Genomic DNA, 16,707 nt, shown 5'->3' on the forward strand with positions numbered 1-16,707 from the left:
CAAAGCTCAGTTCTAGCAAAGGGAAGTGCCTCTAGCCACCCCCAGAACTCCCTGGGGCTGGGACTGGGCCACTGGGTCCTTGCTTCTTCCCTCTCCCTTACTCTTTAGTCCAGTTACTCAGCAAGAGTCATCAGGTCCTGGAGAAACAGCCCAACCCCACCTCCAGGCTCCAGGGCCCACTGCAGCTTCTCTCTAGCACTTTCCTGGTGACCAGTACAGTCACTTCCCCCACTCTTTGGGTGCTTTCTGACCTGTGTGCAGACGTCCTTGGGTCTGAATTTAACGATGCCTCAAATCCTATGGAAGGAGTTGACTGTAGTCAATAAATGACTCAAAGAACAAGACCCTCCTAACCGCCAAAGCCATGGTGCTTCTCAGTCCTGCTAGCTTGGATCTCTTTGCTCGCTCCCTAATTCTTCAAACATCTTTGGCCACCTCACACCATTGAACACCCTTCTTTTGTTTTTGGGGGTTATTTTTAATACATTTTATCACAGTCTTTTTTTTTCTATTAAATTTATTTATTTTATTTTTGGCTGTGTTGGGTCTTCCTTGCTGCGTGTGGGCTTTTCTCTAGTTGGGTCAATGGGGGGCTACTCTTCGTTGCGGTGCGCGGGCTTCTCATTGCAGTGGCTCTCTTGTTGCAGAGCACGGGCTCTAGGCGCGCGGACTTCAGTAGTTGTGGCACTTGGGCTCAGTAGTTGTGGCTCGCGGGCTCTAGAGCACAAGCTCAGTAGCTGTGGCTCACAGGGTTAGTTGCTCCGTGGCATGTGGCATCTTCCCGGACCAGGGCTTGAACCCATGTCCCCTGCATTGGCAGGCGGATTCATAACCACTGTGCCACCAGGGAAGCCCCCTTCTTTTGTTTTGGGAATTTTCCACCTTAAGAGTTTAGGCTCCTCACAGCAGAAGTCAAGAGATTGACCTCCCAGCCTCCCTTGCAGCTGGAGCACAGGCGCCATCCTGGCTCCATCAAGTAGACACACGTGTGTGAGTCGTTAGTCTAGAGGCAAGTGACGCAGAGAAGTAGGTGCCTGTGGGATAGAGGTTCTACTGGTGACATCTGGTGTCCAGTGACAGCGACGTGAGCTGAGGGCTCTGTGTCCACAGGCCAAGGTGTGACATTTCCACAAGACCAGTTCTGTGCTGTTTTCAGGTGTGGTTCAGGTGTGGTTCCTGGCTGTGAAGCCTCCAAGCCTGGTTCTGTGGGCCTCTTGAGAGTCTTAAGTTCTACTTAAGCAGCCAGAGAGAATTCTGTTGTTCCCACCTCAGGGCTGTGACTGCTCTAGGCTCCCAGATGGAGCACATTCATGGTCTGCTTTGTCCTTCACCAATCACCTCTTCCTAGACTTCATGGCTTCTTCTCTCTAGCCATCCTTGTTCTCCAGTTTCTTCCTAGAGCTCTGCTGCTCTCAGGCCTTTCTATCTATGCATCTTCACTAGGTGACCCATCTCCTCCATGCCCATGACTTCCAAATTGGTAGCGCCAGCCCTAACCCTTCCTCCATCACCTTCTGGACGTTTCCACCTGGGCATCCCTGGGCCACCAGAAAATATCCAAACCAGCTCTTCTTCCTGTCATCTTTGTCTCAGTTGGTGGCTCCATTATCCACCCAGTCCCCTAAACTCCAACCAGGGGAGCCATCCTTGACTTCCATGTCTCACCTATCCCCTACATCTGACTATCGCCAGTTCTACCCCTCAAATTTTTTCCTCCATACTCATATCCACTGCCTCGGTGCAGGTCCTCATCCTTTCTCTCCTGGACTTTTACACCCATCTTCGATGAGTTCAGTCTTCTTGCTGGTCTCATCCACACTAAATTCACCCTCTGTCAAGTCCCCAGAGAGAGTTCTTGGAAGATGCCACTCCCTACTTAAAACCCCTCAAAGCTCCCCAGAATCCAGAGGTTATGATCCCAGGTCCTTGGGAGCCTCTGTGGTCTGACATTTTCTCATCTTCAGCTGCACAGCTCGCCACTCCTGGGGCTGCTGGCTCTTCCTCACCCACCTGGTGCTGTTTCTGCCTCTCTCATTTGTTCCCTTTGCCTGCTATGTTCTTCCTCATCTGCCCTCCCCAGCCTGGCTAATTCCTACTCATTCCAATCAACTCCAATGTCACCTCCTGCAGGAAGCCTTCCTTGGCCACCTCCCCACACAAGCTCAGGAAGGCATAGGTGGCCCTCCTCTGCTCCTGTGACATCTACCACATGCTCTCATGGTAGTTCCATCTTTTAAAAACATTTATTGGGCACTTTTGATGGGGGCAGAACCTTGCTAAGACTCTTCCATGCATTATCTCATTGAATCCTCATAACAGGCTTATGAGAAGAGTGTTATTCTCATTTCCAGGTGAGGAAACTGAGGGTTATAAAGTTGAAGTGACCATCCCATGACCAGCAGCTAGACAGTGGAGTCTAGGATTGGAACCCAGGGCTGTCTGATACCATGCCTTGTCTGACACCACCATCCCTAACAGTGATGCTCTGTTGCTTCATCCAGGGAGTTGCCCTCTGTATCTGCCTGGTGTGGCATAACCTTGGCCAAGTCGCTTCACCTTGCCGAGCCTCAGTTTCCTCTTCTGCAAAATGGGGCTCAAGTCTCTCCCTGCCACACCCCCACCCCCAAAGGATGGAAGGAAGATCTGAAAAATAACAGCTGTTAAAATCAATCCGTAAACTGTAAAGGGTGGTGCACAGGCAAGAAGTTATTAGCATACTTTTAGGAATTGGTTTCACTGAACAATTTCTTTGCTCACCTTAGAATCAAAGGCCTGCCATTTCCCCTTACTTTAGAGTGGGGAGGCCTCCCACTTTCTCCCCTGGACCAGATTGCCCCTGAGATTTTTAAAGTCACCATCCACTGTTCCCATCCCCCCTCCCAAAACACAACTGTGACAGTCAAGCAAAGAAAGTCGAGAGGGAAAAAAATCCATAAAGGCTCAGCAAAGCGGCGGCCGGTGGAATTCTCCAGCTCCTGACCACCAGTTAGTGACGTCAGGATTTATAACTGTATTAAATGGTGTGACAGGCAGCCTTGATATATCAGTTCCCCCTTCTTCCCAAATCACAGACAATAAAAGCTTTGGCAGTGAAAGTCATTCATCATCATAAAGACCTGAGACACCCCAGTCATCAATTTCACTCACATCCTTAATACACTGGAGGGAGCGCAGGAGTTGAGCACCTTGAAAAGGGGAAGGAAAAAACACGAAGGAAGATTGAACAGGAATAATTACAAAGGTCAAAGAAGGGATTCCTCTGGGGGCGGGGACACGGGCAGGGCCAGTCCCTGCCAGAGGTGTGCTCAGCCCACGGAGAAGCTGCGCAGTCGCTGGGCGAGCTCCAGGCAGCCAAGAGGCCGGGCCCTTAAGACCAGACCCTGGGAGCCTTGGGGTAGGAGCCGGCTGACCCGGGCTGCAGAACCAGAGGAGGGAGGCCAGGGAGCCCTACTCTGGGCTCCGTGGCTCCAGGCTGAGTTCTGTGGGAATCTTTTACTCCATCAGCCTCATTATACAAAAGAGATTTAAAGATAATAATAAAACCACAGGTACCTTTTGTAATCTACCCCCATATTGGCACAGATGGCTATTTGTGACAGCTAGGGTCTTCCTTTTGGCAATACCTTTTGAATAATTATCCAGGGCTGACACTACTTGTTGTGAAAGACACCGAAACACTGCTGGGCCAGCTGGGAAAGAGACACTGCTCAGTGCCCCTCAGGGCACCCTCTGCCACCCCTGCCCCTCCCCAAACCCAGCCACCTTGACCATGATGCTTCCATCCCAGGAATCCAAGAGAGGACATACACCCCAAGGTCCCGGTCAATCAGGCGAGCCCTCCCACCCCAGCCCGCTCTCAGCGTGAGGACCAGGACAGCCCAGCGGGGCCTGATCACCCACCCCAGTGTCCTCCCTGCCACCCCATGGTGGATCCCTGCCGGGCTGCCCAAGCCCCTGGGCCAAGCCTTCCCACCCCTGACCACCTGGACTGTTGCTTAATGTCTTTTTTGCTCTCAGGCAGGCAGGGCAATAGAGGATGAGAAAGCAGGAAGCTGTGCTGGGTGTTGTGTGAAGAGCTGTTGCTTTAGCTGACTTCTTCCTGAAGAGAACCAGGGCTGAACTGGCTTGACCCTCCCCACGGGCACTTGTCCAGGGGAAGAGGAAGAAAGTCTGTTTAAGGAAAGCAGTGACCATTATTTTTCTTTTGCTTTCTTTCCTGAAAACAAAACAACAAAAGAGCAGCTGGGTCTAGGTGGGGAGTTGCTGGAAGTGCCACTGTCATCTGCCCATCCACTCAACGGACCTTCCCTGAGGGCCTACTGTGCTGCTGAGATCTGCCTGGGTGCAGGCTGACCTACACGGTGCTGGTTATTGGAGGGAGAGTCAGCCCGATGCTCTTCAACCAGATAGCACCCAGGATCAAGACAAGCCACGTCACACGTGCCCCCCATGCATGGCCCTGATCTACTCAACAGCCTTGTTTGTGGTCTGTTCTCTAAATTGGGCTCTGCCCGACTTGGACCTCCTCTGGCCAGATTGCCTGACACAGCAGGTTGGCGAGGAGCAGTGTGGCACAATGGTCAGGTGTGTGGCCTCTGGAATCTGACAGTATGCATTTGAAACCTGGCTCCACTACTTAGGAGGTGTGTGACCTTGAGCAAGTTGCTGTGCTCTTCTGTGCCTCAGTTTTGGCATCAGTAAAATGGGGATAATAAAACTAACTTTCTCACAGTGTTGTTTTGCAGATTAGACAAGTTAACACATGTAACGTGCTTAGAACAATGTCTGTTGCCTGGTGAGTGGGAGGCAAGTAGTAGTTATCATTCCTGCTGGTGACTCTTGCCTTACTAGATCTTATTCAGGATTGAGACCAGCTCTGGGGAAAGAGCCCTTACCTTAGTCCCCACTCCAGAGGTCAACCCTCCAAACAGACTATTTGACCACCCTATCCTTGAGGTGGGCATGTGACACCATCCTGGACCTGGGTTAACAGAGGGTTACAAAAGGAGCTCGTGGCTCCAGAAAGGCAAACACTCCTCTGGATGGTAAAGTCTGGAGGCAGCAGGTGCCCCCTAAGGACTCGTGCCAAAACCAGCCTTACCAAACATTTATAGAAGATCTAGGGGTGGGAGTAGACGTTCTATAGCCTCTTGGGTAATGAAAATAAAAGCTAATACAGATAAATTAGAGAGAGATTTTTTTCTGGGCTGTGAACATTGGTGGGGAAAAAAAAGGCTGCAAACCAGTAGAAGCTAATGCATTTGGAGAGAAATAATAATTGTCATAATACCTTGCATTCAAATGTCCCTTTTGCTCATCAAAGATGTGTGAGTGTGTGAATCATGTCAATAACCTTGATAATAACCTAGATGGGTACGGTTTGGGGTGATTAGTAGCAACCCAACATATTAGACAGCTCACTTGTTCATCCATCCATCCATCCATTCAACAAACACTTCCCGAGTACCTACAATGTTCCATGCCCCATGGTAGGCAGAAGATAATTCAGAACCTCATAGTCTAAGGATAAAGTCAGGCTGGACACAAAGAATCATAAGTCAAGGCACAATGGGATAACAAGTAGGCTGATCCAGGGCCCAGAGAGGGGGATATCACTCTGACTGTGGGGTAATTGGGGAGGGCTTCCTGAAGGAGGCGGCGCTTGAGGACTGCTCCCTGGACACATGCCCTGAAGTCACATGGACAGAGACTGCAGCCCTGCTGGTTCCTCAGCCCTCAGCAGGTGTCGTGAGAGCCTTTCACAGGCAAAGCCCTGCACCAGGTCACACTCACCCCCCTGCTGGGGACACAGGACCTGAGCACCTGGCACAGTCAGGTCAAAAGAAAGGCTATAGCTTCTTACAGCTCACGTACACTTCACTGAAGTCCTGCAAGGAGAGGATGAGCCAGGATGATAAATTCCCATTGGGCAGATGTGAAAACGGAGGCTCAGAGAGAGAAAGCGTGTCCCAAACTCCTCTGCCAGGGAGTTATCGCAGAGCTGGAATGAAGATCTGTGATCCTGATCCAAGTCAGCCCGTTGCTCCTCCCTTCTCAGCAGACTACCGCCACCTCTGGGCAAATGACAGGAGCATCCTCAGCAGAGGAACCAGCAGAAGCAAAGGCTTGGAGTCAGGACTGGGTGCGGTTGAGTTGGAAGGTGATAAAAAGGCCTGAATAAAGGATTCCATCAGGCATAAAACCCAGTGCATGGCAGTGGACCAGTCAGGCTGAAAAATGAGGACAGGAGAGGGGGAAAGTTCTGTTCTGGAAGGCTGAGTCTGGCAAGGAGGGGGAGCCAAGAGACGTGGGTTCTGGAGCTGTCTCATGTGGGGAGAACTTGAGTTCTCAGTCCTCCGTGTCTCCATCTGCTCAATGAGGGAGTGATGCGAATGATCTCCAAGGAGCACCAATATTCCAGTCTCTTGACCCTAGGTACCTGGGGAGGGCACGATTGTCACAATACTGGGGCAGATGGAGGAGACACAGTGAGGACCAGCCAGTGCTCACAAAGGTGGTGGGGAGAAGTCAGGCAGATACAGCAAAAAAGGTGCCGATCCCCTCCCAGATCATGGCTCTCCCGGGATACAAGGGGATGCAGAGTCCTCAAGGAGACCTTTATAGTGGACACTGGGGAGGTGTGGTAGACAGAATCATGGCCCCCAAATCCTGTGAATATGTCACCTTACAAAGCAAAGGGGACTTTGCAGATGTAATTAAATCTAGGATTTCTGAGATGTGGAGACAATCCTGGATTATCTGGGTGAGCTCAATATAATCACCAAGAGTCCCTATAGGGGACAGGCAGGAAGGTCAGAGTCCCAGAGAGATGTGACAACAGAAGCAGAGGTCAAAGAGGACAAAAGATGATACCCTGCTGTCTTTGAAAACAAAAGAAAGGGCCACAAGCCAGGGAACGTGAGCAGCCTCAAGAACCTGGAAAAGGACTTCCCTGGTGGCACAGTGGTTAAGAATCTGCCTGCAAATGCAGGGGACACAGGTTCGAGCCCTGGTCCGGGAAGATCCCACATACCGTGGAGCAACTAAGCCCGTGCGCCACAACTACTGAAGCCCGTGTGCCTAGAGCCCGTGCTCCACAACAAAGAGAAGCCACCATAATGAGAAGCCCGTGCACAGCAACAAAGACCCAACGCAGCCAAAAATTAATTAATTAAATTTTTTTTTTAAAAAAAAAGCTGAAAAAGGCAAGGAAATGGATTCTCCCCTAGAGCCTTCAGAAGGAATACAGCCTTGATTTTAGGACTTCTGACCTCTAGAACTGTAAGATAATAAATTTGTGTTGTTTTAAGCCGTGAAGTTCATCGTAATTTGTTACAGCAGCAACTGGAAACTAATACAGGAGGCCAGTGGAACATCCAGAACAGGGAGCCATCAGGCCTGCTCCACGCTGGACAGATCCCAACCCTGGCGAGCTCCTTCTCCATCCCCTTGCTGTGGAGGACCCCAAAACCTGGCTCTCTGGCTTAGGCTGCTTTCCTGAGCTCCAGATGTTTAAAACAACACTTATTTAGCACTTACCACGTTCCAGACAGAGTTTTGAGTGCTTCTGAAATATTAACTCATTTAATCCATGTAACAAGTTTCTATTCCCATTTTATAGGTGGGCAAACTGAGGCACATACACATAGTTGCAACTGAGGTCACCCATTCATAAGTGGGATAAGAGTTGAGACCCAAAGATAGGCAGTCTGGCTCCAGAGACTGTACAAGAGATTCTACAGTTTGATCAGCTTCCACAGACCCCAGGGGCCGCCAGTCTAACTGTGCTGCAGGTGAATGTGAAAGAGCTCTGCTTGGATACCTCTGATGATGTGGAGCTTATTACCACCAGAGGCAGTACAGTACAGGGGTTAGGAGAAAACCAGCTCTGCTACTTACTGCTGTGTGAACTCAGGCAATTTCTTTTTAACTGTTAGTTGGGACAAAAATAGTACCTAGTTTCATAGAGTAAGGGGTGAAATGAACCAAAGCACATAACACATGCTCAATAAACATTAGCTATCACTGTTATTATCTCCAGAAGCAGCTTATTCCAGCTTCAGAGGGATCAAACTGTTAAAAAAAATTCTTCTTTGCACTCAGCTACAGCTTGCCTCCCTGTGGCTTCCCCTGATGAGCTCAGAGCAGCCACATCTCCTCCTCCCATACCCCTGAGCACATGGGAGGCAGCAGCCAGGCCCCCAGTCTGCTGTCTCTAAGCTGACAGTCCTGGGCTGCCCGTGGATGCCAAGGTTCCTGTCCCGCATCCCTTCCTGGACCCTGTCCTTCTCTGTCTGCAGCCCAGGTATCAAATACTGAGAGGGATTCACCCCTTAGCTCTGAGGTAGGAATTCCTTAGCCCATACTGCTAGAGAAGAGTTCATTATGGTTCATCCAGAACATTAGAAAGGATGGAAATTCTGGACCTACCAACATGTTGGGTGTCCATAAAGCATGAAACAAAATTTTAAAAAAACTGACCAACAGTATGAAGAGCAAAAACCCCTTTGTAGGAAATGAACTATATGTGTGTAATCTGATACCGTTTTATATGCATAGAAAAGGTTCTGGAAGGATATTTACCAAACCATCAACTCTGCTGACAACAGAACAGGCTAGGAACGGGGTGAAGGGATACAGTCACATGTTTACATATACTTCCGGACCATTCGAATTTATTTTACAATGAGCACGTATTCCTTCGTGATTTAAAAGGGATTAGTAAAGATGGAGGTATTGCAACAGACTAGACCAAGCTTCAGAGCAGAGAAACCAAGAGTTCGTGGCTCCCCAAGAGCAGCTTCCATGTGGTCTCCCACAAAATGTTCTCAAACCCCACAGTCAAAGAGAAGCAATAGTTCCCTCCTCCACGCCTTCAAAAGCACTTGGCTTCTCCCTGGTATTTCTCTTTCTTTTTCTTATTTGTTTTGTTTTGCCCTGTACATGTATCCACATTTACCTCCCTCATCAAATTATGGGTATGTTGAGGGCAGAGACCCTACAGCCACAAGACCCAGTCTAGGCTAAGGTCTGATGTGAAGGAGGAGCTGGGTTTTGATGGAGAGGTGAGTGAGTGAATGAGAGAATGAAGGAATGATGAATGGCAACTGCTCTGCTAATTGCCAGGAGCTACAGTTTGGTGTGCCTTCTCCTGCAGATAATGGCAAGGCAGTGGAGATCTCTGACCAGGAGGACGAGCTAATGAAATTGCTATTTTAAGAAGATGGATCACAGCAGGGTCAGCTGGGAAGCTGGAGGCCCAGAGACCTGCTCGAAGGCTATTTGGAAAGGTCGGCTTCCAAGCTGCCCGCAAGTGTAAAAATCTATGAGTGCATTACCAGGATGGCCATCCACCTTTGTTTATTTTTATCCTACAAAATACAAGGTCAGAAATAACTGGAGCACTTTCCCCTGAAATTATTTTTTTTAATTGACGCTGCTCCTTACACAAACATTAATTCATTTATTCAACAAATAGTTCTTAGGAACACTGTGCTAACCTGAAAGCAAATCATATTTTCCTTTGATGTCCATTTTAATTACAGAGATGCTTGAATTTCATTTGGGTTTTAAAATGATCAGACCTCTGGCTTCTCTGAACCTCTGAGTATCCTTTCAAACATTTAGATTCCAAAATTCTAGATTTCTCTAGAATCTATAACTGTGAGTCTATTTTAATACTTTAATCCCCAATTGGATTCACCTTGAATCTTTCTGGAATGCAAATAGCCTTGTTTTTCTGGGGAAAGTTCCAATCTTGGGTGCTGAGTTTTCTCTCTGTTTGTGGTCCCCTGAAGCAGGTTCACAAGATTTAGTTTGGACAGAGTGTGACATCACTGCACCGGGCTGAAATGCCTAATTGTCACACATTCTGGAAAACCTTGCACTCGGCACTCCAGGCCCTCCCCACTGGATGGCTTATAACACCGAGCTGATATCTGGGGAAAGCCATTCCAGGCAGACAGAACAGCGTGAGCAAAGGCCTGGAGTCAGGGACAGGCAAGGCCAGTTGGACAGCCTGTGGTCAGCCCTTCCTGGCCTGGGTTTCTATTGGGCAGGAATAGGTGTCAGAGGAGACAGGAAGGAGGGGCTGGGGCAGGTCGAAGACTCACAGGGAGCAGCAGGCAAGGACAGTGAGTGAAGCTGGCCAGGTGGAGTCTGGGACAAACAGGAGAGTACGGCTAATGTAAAGGGATGGCCCCTTCTCAACGCTCCCCTAGCGTGGCCACGTGGGAATGTGGGCCCTGGTGGACAGTCTTCCAATTTTTCAAAACAAGTTAGACATTTTAGCCTTTACATGAAATCTCTTAGTTTTAAAGGAACTTTTAAATTTAAATTTTTGATAGTGATATATTAATATATATATAACGTTCAAAAAATTTTAAATGTAGATGATATTCAGTAAGAAGTCCTCTTCCTACACCCACTTCATCATCTATGCCCAAACGTGGTTACTGAGTATCCTTCCAGAACTTCTGTATGCTTGTGTGAACAAATACACATTCCCATTGCCCCTCGCTTCTTTACACAAAAGGTAGCATTCTGTATATATTATTCTTGCTTCTTTTCATGAATAATATATCTCCAAGATCTTCCCAATCAAGACATAAAGCGCCTCCTCGTTCTTTCCTGCAGCTGCACAGTACTCCATCTTACGGGTGAGCTCTTCTTTATTGAACAGTCCCCTTCTCATGGACATTTGGGTTGTCTTCCTCTGATCTGTAAAATGTGGGCTCTGATTTTTTTTTTAGTTTAAAAAGCACTATTTGGGCTGGACCCTGAGGACCCAGAATGCCAGTGCCTGGGTCTGAGTTCATAGCACGGATGCCGGCTCAGACATTGCTGACAACTCAGCTCTGGCTTGCCAGTGGGAAAGGAAATCACTTCAATGGAGAGCAGCTTCAGGTAAGTCCTGTTTCAAGATTCTTTGCCTTTGAGCTAGTGAAATCCCCATCACTAGAGGTAACCAAGTCCTGATATAGAATAGATCCCAGGGTTGGGTGACGGGTCGGGCTACCCAACCTCGAAGTTTCCACTAACTTCCAGAGTCCCTGAGGCCTGATTATGGGCTGGGCCCAACTGGCAGCAGAGAAAGAACTGAGAAATGGCCCCGTCCTCTCAGCACCTCATTCACTCATTCATTTATACAGTCAAAAGGCATTTCCCGGGCTTCCCTGGTGGCGCAGTGGTTAAGAGTCCGCCTGCCGATGCAGGGGACATGGGTTTGTGCCCCGGTCCGGGAAGATCTCACATGCCGCGGAGCGGCTGGGCCCGTGAGCCATGGCCGCTGAGTCTGCGCGTCCAGAGCCTGTGCTCCACAACGGAAGAGGCTACAACAGTGAGAGGCCCGCATAACAAAAAAAAAAAGTCTCATAAAAAACAGGTCAAAGGAGGTGCTCCCCACGGAGAGATAAGCAAACAGTCGTTCAGAAAGGCCTGGAACATACTAATAGCTACCATTCGTTAAGTGTTTACCATGTGCCAAGCACCGGGCCAAGACTGCGTGGACCATGCATGAAATCCTTACAGGGAACCTGTGAGGGAGTGCTATCTTGGGACCCATTTTACAGATGGGGACCTTGGGCATAGAGGCTAGTAATGTGCCCAAGGTCACGCAGCTAGAATACGGAGAAGCTGGGCTTCAAGGCCAGGCAGTCTGGCTTTGCTGCTGACATTCTCAGTCATATGCTAAAAGAAATGCCTTCTGGAAATTTAAACTGGGATTTTTTTTTAGTCCATCCAACCACATATTGGCAGCAGGCTGTGGAAGCCAGGGCCCTGGATAAGCCCCAGATCCAGCTCTAACTCACTGGATGTGGCCTTGAGTAGGTCACCTCCCACCTCTGAACCAGGGTCTCTCAGACTGTGAAGTGAGCAGTTGCTCTGCAGGACCCTCCCACCCTGCCTGTCTGTGGTCAGATATTTGCCCCAAAGGAGGCTGGAAAGAGCCAACACTGGATCCCAGACATTCCAGATCTCCTTTCTGGCCCACACACACTTAGATGCCCCCTTAGTGGCTCTCAAACTCTTCCCCGTCACTGTCTCATTATAGCCTCGAAACAGCCAAAGGAGGCAGGCAGGGCAGGAATTGTCATCCCCATTTCATAGATAGGAAAACTGAGGCTCAGAGAAGACAAGCCATTTGCTGAATGATAGGACAGTTAGGTGGCAAAGTCCAGGCTTAAACCTGTTCCTCTGACTCCTGGGTCTAGTGCTCTTTCCTTCAGCCCTCAGCTATTGCTCAGATGAGAAAGATGGAAGAGGATGGACTTACTTGCTTTCAGGTACCAAGTTTGGGATACAGAGACTCCAAACATTGAGCCTGGGGGATACCAGCAAATCAGAGCTGGTGGTCTTGTGGACTCGGCAGCCATCTGTCTGTCTTCGTGGGTGCTCATCCACTGGCCCATGTATGTTCCCTGTTGCTTAGAGGGGACAGTGCCCAGGGGATGCCTCAGACCCCAGGACCTGGGTCATGCACCAGGCAGGTGTTTCCCAAAGTTGTTTAACCAGAAGAAGCCTCCCTCAGTCTCCACCTGCTATTCCAACTGGTGATGCAAAGAGACGGTCCTCAGGGGAAGGGGCCAGAAAGGACATAGGCTAGCACCGTTACTTTGTTTTCCCAGGCAAAGGGTCAGGTGGGCACAGCCAGGGGCAAGACTGCCAGGTCCTTTGCTGGTATCCACCTGCTGTCCTCCCTGGGAGGTAGGCACAGTGGCTGCCCCGTCAGCAGGCCTGTGGCCCAAGGATACACCTGCAGATAATTAGTCCCAATCAGGACAGGCCCAAACTGCTGACGATGTAGGAATGGGCGGGCCATGTCACTGCTTTGCAAATGGTGAGCAGTTTCTAAACTGTGGCCCTGGCTGGTAGAGCAGGAGTTTAACTTAAAATTTAACATGGCATATAAATGAGGGAGAGACATGGACTCATTCTCTAATGAGATCTCCCTGGGCAGCCGGGAGTGTGAGGGCTAGGGTGGAGCAGTACACAGACCAGCCGCTTCCTAGACCCCAGGCTGGCAGTCTAGCTGAGCACCCTGTGAGGAGGGGAGAAGGAACGGGTGGGGCTGGAAGACTCAGCCCTTCCCTGAAGAGTTCAGAACTGTGTCAACACATCCACGAGCACAGGTGGAATTAAATTAATGCCACGTGGTGACACGAAGGCCCATCCTAACAGCTCTCAGGGGCATTCCTTCAAGGTGTTCTAATAGCTCTCATTGGGATCATCAACTGCCCCCAGAGGGTGTTTTCAAATTTTCTGGGGGCTTTTATATGATTGACAGGTGTTATTGGCTTGTGGTGGAACAGTCCCACACTTTATCCTGTACTATTTTCATGTCCTGCCCAACATTCATGTAGGTGGTAGGAGAGAAATCTGCTTATAATTCTTTAAATCTAGAACGGAACTTCATTCCCATATTAATGTGAACTTGCAGTTTCCATGGTCTTAATAAACACTGAATTTTCTAGGAATGCAACTACTGTGTAAACTGAGCAAAGCTTGTACTTTGTTTTATTTGGAACTTTGCCAAGAGTTCCTCACCTATTCGTAAAATCCCACTCACAGTATGTGAAACACAGTTAAGTCTGTGTTCGGGATTGTTGCATTTGTGGTGATTCTGTGCATGGAGTGAGCCCTGGGCTACTCCATTATGTCTTGCAGTTTAGACATGCCGAATATTTACTTATCAAAGTACATAGCAGTTAATTATTTCTCCTTTATCTTATAGTTAGGGTATTATTTTGATTTTACTTGAAATTACTTGTGAAGATAGGCTATATTTTTTATGAACTTAATTTCAGGAGAGTAAAGGGGCAATGTAAATATTTGTTATTCCCTAGGGGACACTGGGTGGGACTGAGCAGAGAACCCCGGTGTCAGCACAGCACTACAGTGTCCCATTAAGCAGGGGAAGAGGCTGGGGATCTTCTCCTACCGAATCCTCATATGCATGCATCTGATCTACACATGTGTGTCCATGCCTCTGTGTGTATGTCCTTTATATTTTTTCACACTAATAGAATCATACTAAACATATTACTCTACAAATTGTTTATTTGCTTAAAAGTATATCTTGAACATTTATTCATGTCAGCACAGATAGCTCTACTTAATTCTTTTTAATGGTTGCAGAGTACTTTATTGTGTGAAGGAGCCATAATTTATTTAACCTACTCCTATTGATAAACACTGAGTTTTTTCCATTTGTTTTTCATTATAAATAATTCTATCATTATTATATGGACTTAGGTATCACTGTGCATCTGTATGAATATATCTTGAGATAAAGTCCTTAAAGTGCATATAAAAGTTCTGAGGTAGATGGTAGGTATGTCCATTTAAAATACTGATAGATACTGATAAATTTCTTTCCAAAATGATTGCACTGATTTATACACCTATGACTGTGTATGGAAATATCTGTTTCTCATATACTCTCTAACACTGGACCTCAAGAAACATTTCAATCTTTGATAAGCTAATGGGTTTTATTAAAGTATCTCCTGGGAATTCCCTGGTGGTCCAGTGGTTATGATGTGGGCTTTCACTGCTGTGTGCCCGGGTTTAATCCCTGGTCGGGGAACCACGATCCCACAAGCTGTGTGGTGTGGCCAAAAAAAAGAGTATCTCATGATTATTTTAATTTGTAGTTTTAAAACTATGAGTCAAGTGCATGTCTTTTCCTATGCCATTGGACATCTGTATTTTTTCCTGTTCATTTGCTTTACCTGTTTTTTCTACTGATTTTTTTTCTTATTTGTTTTTAAAAACCTCTTTATATATTAAGGAAATTCGCTTTTTGTCATCTGTGTTCCACTTTAAAAAAGTTTTTTATTCTTTGTTTTTTTGGGTGTTTTTACATACATATATAAAACATTTCTGTTTTAAGCAGTCGTTTATATCATTTTTCTTTGCCTTTTGTATTTGGAACAGATTTTATTTTTTTGGCCACATGACACGACTTGTGGGATCTTAGTTCCCCAACCAGAGATAGAACCCAGGCCCTCAGCAATGAGAGCACAAAGTCCTAACCACTGGACTGCCAGGGAATTCCCTGGAACAGATTTATAAATTTATTTATTTATTTTTGGCTGCATTGGGTCTTCGTTGCTGCACACAGGCTTTCTCTAGTTGTAGTGAGCAGGGGCTACTCTTTGTTGTGGTGCGTGGGCTTCTCATTGCAGTAGCTTCTCTTGCTGTGGAGCACTGGCTCTAGGCGCACGGGTTTCAGTAGTTGCAGCATACGGGCTCAGTAGCTGTGGTGCACAGGCTTAGTTGCTCCACGGCATGTGGGATCTTCCAAGACCAGAGCTCGAACCCGTGTCCCCTGCATTGGCAGGCGGATTCTTAATCACTGTGCCACCAGGGAAGTCCTCCCTGGAACAGATTTTAAAAGGCCTTCCCCACTTGAAGTTTATTTAAAAATTTCCCTTATTTTTTTTTCTAGTTTTATTATGATTTAATTCTTTAAATTTAAAGTTTTGATCAACCTGGAATTTCTTTTGATGTAGAGAATGAGGTATGGATCCAACAGGCCTAGCTGTCCCTACACCATTAACTGAATGATTTATCTTTTCTCCACTGATTTGCAATGTTGTATCTGTAAACACCCACATATATTTGGATCTATTTCTGGATGCTCCATGCTGTTCCATTTGTCTGTTTACTTCACTTTCAGTAACAGTTTTAATTGTTGTAGCTTTATCATAACATTTTAAAATATGCTATGTTCTACTCATTTCTTTATTTCAGAATTTTTCCAGCTACCTTGAGTGTTTATTTATCCAGTATTTGTGTCATTTTGACAAGTTTTAAAAAGTTGGCATTTTGATTGAAAATGCTTTGAATTAATATATTACTTCGGGAGAACTGACATCTTCATGATACTGAGTCTTCCTACCTAAGAACAAGCTATATCTCTCCATTTATTCTTTTATGTTCCTTAGTGGAGTTTTAAAGTTAAGTTTATTCCTCAGCATTCTACCTTTTTTATTTTGATGCTATTGTTAATGTTTTCCCCTATTATTTTTCTAGCTAGCTATTGTTTACTTACAAGAAAGCTAACGGTTATATTTATAATATTATACTATTATATAAGTATTATATATTTAGAATTAGAGTAATTTTAGTATTTCAACATTAGGCATAATTCTGACTTTGAGATATTTATATTCTTTTTCTGCTCTGTGGTGTGACTTTAAAATAGATTGATCATAATACAAACAAGTCTTTGGTCAAGGGTTTACCTGAAAACCCAGCCCACATCCACACTTACCTTCTGCAGATCCTGAACAGCTAAACCACCCAGCTGGCTTTTAGCACCAACTTTCTAAATCAGGAGTATTCAACTCAAATTCCTTTCCAGGTTAGGCTTGTAAGATAATGAGAAAGCAGGTGGGTGGGGGCCATGTCTCCAGGGGCTGCTGCCACTAAGGCCCCGCCTACCACGACCACGTGGGAATACGGCCCAGTCTGGCCAGGTCCTCTGATTTTTCAAGGGAAGCCAGAGATCCAGATTTATAAATTTTCATTGTTGACTCAAATTTATAAAAAGTCCTACATGGCGCCAACTAACCATATCTGTGGGCTAGATTAGCCCTTTGGGCAGCTGGCCACCAGTTTGCCACGTCAGTAGACAAGAGTCTCGGAAATGCAACTATAGTCTCAGCGTTTACTGGATTATTTTCCATCTAAATAGGCTTG

At 46.9% G+C, this 16,707-nt stretch overlaps 1 protein-coding gene across 7 annotated transcripts in view; it reads right to left on the reverse strand.

The window, feature by feature from the left end:
• Positions 1-16,707, reverse strand: part of PAX5 (paired box 5) — a 192,119-nt gene that overhangs the window by 67,644 nt on the left and 107,768 nt on the right. The window lies entirely within an intron of this gene.

This window comes from Monodon monoceros, unplaced genomic scaffold, assembly GCF_005190385.1.
Source record: "Monodon monoceros isolate NGI ecotype Baffin Bay Population unplaced genomic scaffold, NGI_Narwhal_1 Super_Scaffold_5, whole genome shotgun sequence".
NCBI lineage: Eukaryota > Metazoa > Chordata > Mammalia > Artiodactyla > Monodontidae > Monodon > Monodon monoceros.